This window comes from Tupaia chinensis, unplaced genomic scaffold, assembly GCF_000334495.1.
Source record: "Tupaia chinensis unplaced genomic scaffold, TupChi_1.0 Scaffold000115_1, whole genome shotgun sequence".
In the NCBI taxonomy this organism is placed as follows: domain Eukaryota; kingdom Metazoa; phylum Chordata; class Mammalia; order Scandentia; family Tupaiidae; genus Tupaia; species Tupaia belangeri.
In genome coordinates this window covers 667,471-676,834 of record NW_006159579.1, presented here as the reverse complement: position 1 = coordinate 676,834, position 9,364 = coordinate 667,471, and the positions used below count along the sequence as shown (strand labels likewise).

At 45.2% G+C, this 9,364-nt stretch overlaps 1 pseudogene; it reads right to left on the bottom strand.

The window, feature by feature from the left end:
* Positions 1-8,646: 8,646 nt before the first annotated feature.
* Positions 8,647-8,849, bottom strand: LOC102481763 (40S ribosomal protein S28 pseudogene; annotated as a pseudogene).
* Between the last annotated feature and the right edge of the window lie 515 nt (positions 8,850-9,364).

Below are 9,364 nucleotides of genomic sequence, written 5' to 3'. Positions count from 1 at the left end.
GCCCAAGATCCCAAGAGGAGAATAGAGGAGAAGGGATTGCAGCGTTGCCATCCCCCCCTGGGGTTTCAGTCTCTCTGTCTTTCTGGCGAGCGCACACACCCTATAGCAAAAAAAAAAAAAATTTAAGTGGAGGAGTTGGTAGGTGGCACGATGATTGAGGCGCTGGACTTCAGCATGGCTGACCATGGTTCAGTACCTGGACCTGGTGACCCAAAAATCACAACAAATAAATAGATGTTAAAATAAATAGGGACCAACAGATGATATAATGGTTATGTCACTGAACTCTCATGTAGTCAACCGTGATTTGAGTCCTGGACCCAGTGGTTTAAACTCACGCCGGCCCGTGAGTATGTGTGCCCAAGATCTTAAGAGGAGAATGGAGGAGAAGGGATTGCAGTGTGGCCATCCTCCTGGGGGGTGATTTCTTGCTTTCTGTCTTTCCAGTGAGTGTACACATCCGATAGTGAAAAAACCTCTCTTAAAAATAAATAAATAGGGCCAGCAGGTGGTGTGGTGGTTGAGGTGCTGGATTCCCACGTGGCCAACCATGGTCCATGTCCTGGACCTGGTGGCTTGTGTTCTCACTTTCTCTCTCCTTCTCTCTCTGTCTCTCTCTGGTCAAGTTAAAAGTAATAATAATGATGATGATAATGAATAAAATTAAATAATTCTTTTAAAATAAATAAATAAATAGGGACCAGTAGGTGGCGTGGTGGTTAAGGCGCTGGACACTTCCACATGGCTGACTGCGGTTTGAGTCCTGGACCTGGTGGTTTGCTTTCTCACTTTCTGTCTCTCTCTCTCTCAGTGTGTGTGTGCCTGTGTGTGTGTGTGTGTTTGTGTGTCTGGTCAAATTAAAAATAAATAAATGGGGGCCGGCAGGTGGCGTGGAGGTTAAGGGCACTAGACTCCCACATGGCCAATAGTAGTTTGAATCCCAGACCTAGCAGCTTGTTTTCTCACTTTTCCTCTGTCTCTCTCTCACACAGACTCTGTCCCTCTCTGATCAAATTCAAATAAATTAATTAATTTAATTAAATAATTTTTAAAATTAATGAATGAATAAAAATAATTAAATAATTAAAAACAAATCAATAAATAATTTTTAGACAAATTAAGTGAGGGTTGAGCATGCCAGAGAAAACAGGTAGATAAGTTAGCAATCACCCTTTTAAAAATGATTATATGTGGGGTCAGCATGTGGTGTGATGGTTAGGGTGCTGGACTTCCACATGGCCAGCAGCTGTTCCAGTCTTGGACCTGACGGCTTGCTTTTTCACTTTCTTTCTCTCTGGTGAGTACCCATGTCCTACAGCAAATTGAAAAATTATAATAATAAAATTAAGCAAAGAATTTTGTAAAAAATAAAAATGGTTATACGTGGAGCCAACAGGTGGCATGGTGATTAAGGCACTGGACTCCTGCATGGCCAATTGCAGTTCAAGTCTCAGACTTACCTTGAAACTCACTTTGGGACATGTGTGTGTGTTTAAAATCTCAAGAGGAGAATGGAGGAGAAGGGATTACAGGGTGGCCATCCATACTCCCTTGAGGGGTGATTTCTCACTTTCCCTCTCACTGTCTCTCTGGAGAGCACATACATCCTATGCCAAAAAAACTTTAAAGAAAAAAGGGTTCTATGTTGGGCTTGCAGGTGGAGTGGTGGTTAAGACACTGGATCCCACATGGTCGGCCAATTACATAGTTCAAGTCCCGAATCTGGTGTCTGGAAAAACATGCAGGGCGTGGGGACCAACAGTTGGTGTAATGGCTGTTACTGGATTCCCACGTAGTCGACCGTGGTTCGCGTCCTGGACCTTGTAGCTTCAACTCACACCGGTTGAGTGTGTGCGTGTGCGCCCAAGATCCTGAGAGGAGAAAGGGATTGCAGTGTGACCATCCCCCCCCTGGGGAGTGATTTCTCACTTTCTGTCTCTCTGTCTCTCTCTGTCTTTCTGATGAGCATGCACGCCCTATAGCAAAAAGTTCTCAACAAAAAAAAAAAAAAAAAAAAAAAGAAAAGAAAAGAAAAAAGAAAAGAAAAACTTGCTGGACACATGCATGTATGCCCAAAGTCCTAAGAGGAGTCCAGAGTGCAGTATGACCATCCCTCGTTGGGGTCATTTCTCATTTTCACTCTCTGTCTGTCCCTCTCTGTTTCTCTCTGGAAAGCACACTTACTCGATGACCAAAAAAAAAAACTAAAAAAAAATAAAGGTGGGACCAGCAGTTAGCGTAATGGCTATGTCGCTGGACTCCCACATAGTAGACCGCAATTCACGTCCCGGACCCGGTGGCTTAAAACTCACGCCGGGCACGTGTGCATGCTTGCCCAAGATTCCGAGAGGAGAATGGAGGAGAAGGGATTGCAGCGTGGCCATCCCCCCTGGAGGGTGATTTCTCACTTTCTGTCTCCCTGTCTCTCTCTGTCTGTCTGGCGAGCGCACGCACCCTATAGCAAAAACCTCTCCAAATAAATAAATAAATAAATAAATAAAGGTTGCCTGTTTGCCTTTGTGTGATAATTTCAACAGTTTATTCTTTCCACAGTTTGTTGACTTATCAACATTCTTCCAATAAATATAGAGCACCTACTATATGCCAGGCAATGCTTAACGCCTTAGGTATATAGAAGTGAACAAAGTAGATTAAAAAATAAATTACCCTACCCTGGTAGAGCTTCATAATTACAAGTAGTACAGGAGGCAGTTTGTAATGTATTTGATATGCTGTTAAATGGTGATAAGCACCACAGAGAAAAATAAAGCAGGTGGCAGACAATTTGAAATAGGGAGGTCAGGGAGGCCTCCCTGGGAAGTGACAGAACAGAGATCCGAGTGATCTATGTGGGTATCTGGGGGAAGTCTGCATTGCTGGAACACTAAGACGCCATGAAATTCAAATCAATAGGACTCTGAAGTCATGAAATTCTGAATAATAGAATTCTGCAGCCACGGAATGCCAATCAATAATTCTCTGGTGCCATAAAATTCTAATCAATAGAATTCGCTGGTTGTGAAATTGTAACTAATAGAACTCTGAAGCCTTGAATTTCTAATCAGTGAGGAAACTTCCCTCTGGAGAAAAGAGGTTAGGGAGCAGAAGCCTCAGTGATCAGCAGGAGTTAACCAGGAGGATGGAGGGGAAAGAAAGCCCTGGAGAGACAGAACAGGCAACTCCTGTGAGGGCCCTGTGGTCTGAGGGTGCAAGTTGGGAGCAGGAACCTCACCCCTTAGCTAGCTAATTCAATAGGTAAGACCACCTACAGTCAAAAAAAAAAAAAAAAAACAGAGTCTGTTTCTCTACCCTTGAGACATCACACTAGAGTTTTATTAATAGGGAGAATGGCAAAAATAACATGCCCAGTAAGTAGTACAACTGAGAAAAATCCTGGATTCCTGTCCCAGGACCTCTCTGAACAGGCTAGATGCCCCCACAGTCTTGGAGAGCTGAGACTGAGCTGGATCTTTTTTTTGGGGGGAGGAAAGGTTTTTGGTATAGTCCTGTACCCGCATGTATGTTGAGGCCCAAGATCCTGAGAGGAGAATGGAGGAGAAGTGACTGCAGCTCAAGGCTCCACTGAGGCTGCACTGAGAACAGTACCTGTAGTGATTCTCATAGCACCTCAAGACGTTATGATCAGGAAAGAATATATACATTTATTTATTTATTTATTTAATTTTCTTTATTCATTTATTTTAATTTGACTAGAGAGAGACAGAGAGGGAGAGAGAGAGGGAAAGTGAGAAAGCAACCCACCAGGTCTGGGACTTGAACCATGGTCGACCATGTGAGAGTGTCCAGTGGCTTAACCACCAAGCCCCCTGCTGGTCCTCAGGAGAGAGTATTACTTATTTATTTCATATTATGTTTTAGTTTGCCATATAGCACCTGCACTTTCCAAAGAGAGACAGAGAGAGGGAGAAAGAGAGGGGAAATATTAAAGCACTTCCTGGGGAGATAGCTACACTGCAAGCCCTACTCTGTTCTCTTGGGATTTTGAGCATGTACGCACACATGCCCAGTGTGTTTTTCAAATCACCATGTCTGGGACTTGAACTACAGTTGACCATGTGGGATCCAGTTGCCTTAACCACGATGCCACCAGCTGGCTCAGGAAAGAATATTTACAGGGTTAGAGGGTCTGGGCTTCAGGTGAATCTTTGCTAAGGCAGAAAACTTCATGGAATCAGACAAAGTTTGTGAGTTGATAGTTTAGGGTTGGTGAACGTCTGAGAAGAGGCTCTTAAAATATTGCTAAGTAGGGAACAGCACGTGGCATGGTGGTTAAGGTGCTGAACACTCCCACATGGCCAACCGCGGTTCAAGTCCTGGACCTGGTGGCTTGCTTTCTCACTCTCTCTCTCTCTGGTCACATTTAAATAAATGAATAAATAAATAAAATAATCATTAAAAAATATTGCTAAGTAAACTGTTGTCTGCAAAGAGAGGTACTTGTCAAAATGAAAATAGAAAGCGAGAAATCATTCCCCAGGGGAGACAGCCATGCCGCAATCCCTTCTCCTCCATTCTCCTCTCAGGATCTTGGGCACACTCGCACACGCACCGGCATGAGTTTAAGCCACCAGGTCCAGGACTCGAACTGCAGTCAGCTACATGGAAGTTCAGCGACATAGCCATTACACTAACTGCTTGTCCTGGTTCTTTTAGCTTTTTAATTTGCCCGAGGTTGCATGAGCTCATACAAGAGAGACAGAAAAAAATATAGAAAGCAAGAAACCATCCACTATGCAGCATGGTCACACTGCAATCCCTTCTCCTCCATTTCTCCTTCCTTTTGGAATTTTGGACATATATGCACATATACCCAATGTGCTTTTTTATTTTTTACGTTTTTTGCCATAGCGTACATGCCCTTGCTGGAGAGAGACAGAGAGAGGGAAACTTAGAAATTACTTCCAAGGGAGGGTGGCCATGACTCAATCCCTTCTCCATTCTCCTCTTAGGATTTTCGACATGTATATACATGAACCTGGCATGATCTTCAAGTTGCTGGATCTGGGATTCAAACTATGGAGTTGTCCATGTGGGAATCCAGTGTAGTGTTTTTGATTTTTTTAAAGAATTATTTATTTAATTTTAATTATTATTATTATTCTTTTTGAGAGGTTTTCGCTATAGGGCGCGTGCGCTCGCCAGACAGACAGAGAGAGACATAGAGACAGAAAGCGAGAAATCACCCCCCCCAGGGGGGATGATCATGCCGCAATCCCTTCTCCTCCATTCTCCTCTCGGGATCTTGGGCACGCATGCACACACGCCCGGCGTGAGTTCTAAGCCACCGGGTCCGGGATGCGAATCGCGGTCGACTACATGGGAGTCCAGCGACATAGCCATTACGCTAACTGCTGGTTCCCTAATTTTAATTATTATTATTATTGTTTTATTTGTCCAGAGAGACACAGAAAGAGAAAGAAAGAGAAAGAAAGTGAGAAAGCAAGCCACCAGGTATGGTACTTGAATCATGGTCAGCCATGTGAGAGTTCAGCACCTTAACCACCATACCACCTGCTGGCCCATTTGTTTGTTTGTTTGTTTTGAAATTATTTATTTAATTCTATTTGTTATTAATGTGTTTTTTTAATTTGACCAGAGAAAGACAGAGAGAGAGAGAGAAAGGGAGAGTGAGAAAACAAGCCACCGAATCTTGAACTTGAACCACCACAGTTAACCATGTACGAGTCCAACACCTTAACTATCATGCAACTTGCTGGCCCCCATGGTATTTTTTCTTTTTTTAGAGAAAGATTTTTGCTATAGGCTGCATGGGATCACTGGAGAGAGAGACACAGAAATCAAGAAATCACTTCCCAGGTGGGATGACCACGCCACACACAGTCCCTTCTCTTCTATTCTCCTCTTGGGATCTTGGGCACACATAACACACACCTTGTATGAGTTTTAAGCCACCGGGTCCAGGACTTGAACTACGATCAACTATGTGGGAGTCCAGCAACATAACCATTATGCCATCTGCTGATCCCTGCAGTGTATTTTATAAGCTGGTGGGTCTGGGACTTGAACTGTGGGGTTGGTCATGTGAGATCCAGCTACTTTAACCACCAGGCCACAGGCTGGTTAGTTCTTACGTTTATCCAGCCCCACATTGATAGGCACTGTTTTTGTTCAGTATGTCATCCTCACCTGCAGTGTTGTAATGATACCTTAAACGTAACAGGATAAGTTGGTGGTGTGGTAAAGGTGAGTGGATCCCACGTGACCAAACATGTGATTTGAGTTCTGGACCCAAAGGCTTGAGAAACACACTGGAGGGGCTGGCAAGTGGCGTGGTGGTTGAGGGTGTTGGACTTCCACATGGTCAGCCTCAGTTTGAGTCCCAGACATGATGACTTGCTTTCTCATTTTTTCTCTCTCTCTCTTTTGGTCCTACTCTCGTCAAATAAAAATAAATAAATAAATAAAGTAATATAAAATAATTCTTTAAAAAAAAAAAGGGGGGGAGGCGGCTGGCAGGTGGCATGGTGGTTAAACGTGCTGAATTCCCATATGGTCAGCCACAGTTTGAGTCCTGGACCTGGCAACTTGCTTTCTCACTTTCCCTTTCTTTCTTTTTCTCTCTCTGTCTAGTCAAACTAAAAAATAATAATAACAAATGGAATTAAGTAAATAAATATTTTTAAAAAGGAAAGAAAAACACTGGACCCTTGTGCAAGTGTGCCCAAAATCCTGAAAGGAAGGAGAAGTGAGAGATTACAGTGTGGTCATCCCCCATGGGGAGTTCTTTCTCTGCCTCTCTCTGTCTCTCTGTGTCTCTCTGGTGAGTGTATGTGCCCTTTAAGAAATTAAAAACCAAAACATAATGGAGAGGTTTCTCTGAGATCTCCGCCTAGAAGCGGAATTGCTTGGTAGTGAGATAAGAGTATCTGCTATTTTCTTCAAGTCCTGTAATCTTTCTAACCCACCTGCTGGCCTCCCTGTAGGGGAAAACCGCCCTCCCCGGCCACCAGAGCAGAAGGCAGGAACTGCCAAGGCTGTGCCCACACCGGCTGCGTGCCTACCCGTCCCCCCTCCCTTGTTCTGGCAGATTAATGGTGACCTGTGACCTTGACAGGCTGGCCACACTCCCGGCCAATTTCAGCCTGTCGAAAGGAGTCCCAGGGGTGGCCAGGGCCTGGGGATGTGTTAGCCAGATGGGCCTGGGAGGTCTCTGGTTGGCTTATCCCAGGAGGCAGAGCAGGTGGGAAGCCCCCAGCACCACCCCCGCGTTTCCCCCATCATGCATCACTGGGCTGGAGCTGGAGCCAGATGGTGGGGATGGGGCAGCCTTGCAGCTTCTGGTCTGACAAAGGATCCTCTATACTGCCCTTCCCACCCTGCCCTGACCAGCTTGGCTAGTCTCGTCTCTGGCTGCCCAGTCACTCTCAGTCCTGGCCTGGCCTGTCCTGGGCAGCCTTTCTGCCAAGACTGTCCTTTCCCCTTCCATTTGTGGAGCAAGTTTCACAGGTGATGTTCCTGGAGAGCCTTGCACCTGGGGACTTAGTGACCATTGACCTAGAGTGAGCAGGAAGGGCCAAAGCACTATGGTTATGACTGGTCACAGAGTCAAATGTGATCATAGGACCAGGTGCCATGGGCCAGGTAGTGATCACGGCAAACTAGTACCTGGCACTCAGTGAGCCCTTAATGGTCCCTGAGATTGTGAGGAGCAGGGAAACTGAAGCCTGGAGAAGAAGATGCTTGCAGAGGAGTCTCAGGGATAGGAGAACAGGCTTCGGAGTTAGGCCTTCCTGAATTAGCTCAAACCTGCTGCTGAGCGTGAGACCTTGGGAAGTTCACCTGAACTCTCAGTTTCCCCATCTGAAATAGGCCTGACTGAATCCTTATCATAGAGACTAGTAAGTACTAGGGGTGAGGCAGGATCTGGTGTGTAGTAAGCACTCATAATATGTGAGTTAAGGGGTCAGCAGGTGGCGTGGTAGTTGGGCTGTAGATTCCAACATGGCCAACCATGGCTTGAGTCCTGGACCTGGTGGCTTCTTTTCTCACTTTCCCTCCCTCTTCTCTCTCTCTCTCTGGTAAACACATGTGCCCAATAGCAAAACTTAAAAATAACAACAATAATTAATAAAATAGTTTTTTTTAAAAAAAATGTGAACTGAATCTTACTATTATCTTCTTTTTTTCTTTTAGTTTTGCCGCAGGGCACATGTGCTCACTGGAGAGTGACAGAGAGAGATGCAGGTGGGGGAAGTGAGAAGTCACTCCCCTTGGGCTACGGTCAGGCCACAATCCCTTCTCCATGTCTTGATCCTGGCAGAATTTGGGACACACATACACATGTGCGTGATGTGTTTTTCAAGTGGCTGGGTCTGGGATTAAAATCTTGCAGTGGGGGGCCAGCAGGTGGTGTGGTGGTTGGAGCACTGGACTCCCACATGGCCAAGTGTAGTTCAAATCCCAGACCTGGTCACTTGCTTTTCACTTTCTCCCTTTCCCTTTTCTCTCTCTCCGGTGAGCGCACATGTCCTATAGGAAATTAATAATAATAATAAATAAATAATTTTTTTTTTTTTTACATACAATACAAACGCTTTATTCAACTTTGCAGATCATCCCCTGAGTCATGCTGTCATCCCAGACATCTAGAACCCGGCACAAAATTCAGCGCAACCTCCCAGCTTCTCTTTCTGACTCTAAGAGAGCATGTCGCCCTCACCCACAAGGCCTTTCATGTTGCAGTTAATGGAGTGGCTGGTGTCCATAAATTCCACATGCACCTGCGTGCACTGTCCCTGAGAGCCAGTCCTGCCCAGCACTTTGGTGACCCTGGCCAACTTGATGGGCTGTACACGACTCGCGTCCATGATGGCAACCCAGCGGCGGCTGTTGGGTGGAGAGGAAATAAATAATTTTTAAAAACCCTGCAGGGAGTCATGTGAGATCCAGCTGCCTTAACCACCAGGCCACTGGCTGGCCCTCATTATTGTTGGTTTATTGGAAAAGCCATGACATATTTTTTTTTATGTGTTTCTTTGCAAAAATGTGTCACAACCTTTCTGAAGACCCCATATATGTATTTTTTAATATATATATATATAGGTTTTTGCCTTAGGGCTCATGTGCTGGGTGCGGGGAGAGGGAAGGAGAGAGAAAGAGACAGACAGACAGAGATAGTGAGAGGGAAAGTGAGAAATCACTCCCCAGGGGGATGGCCATACTGCAATCCTTCTCCTCCATTCTCTCAGGATCTTGGGCACGCACGCACATGCACACACAGTTACCTCCCAGGGTGTTAGGAGGATTAAGTTATCACCCAGAAAACTCCTGTACCTCTTCAGTAAATACCAGTTACTAACGTGGGGTGGGGTGTGTGTTGGGG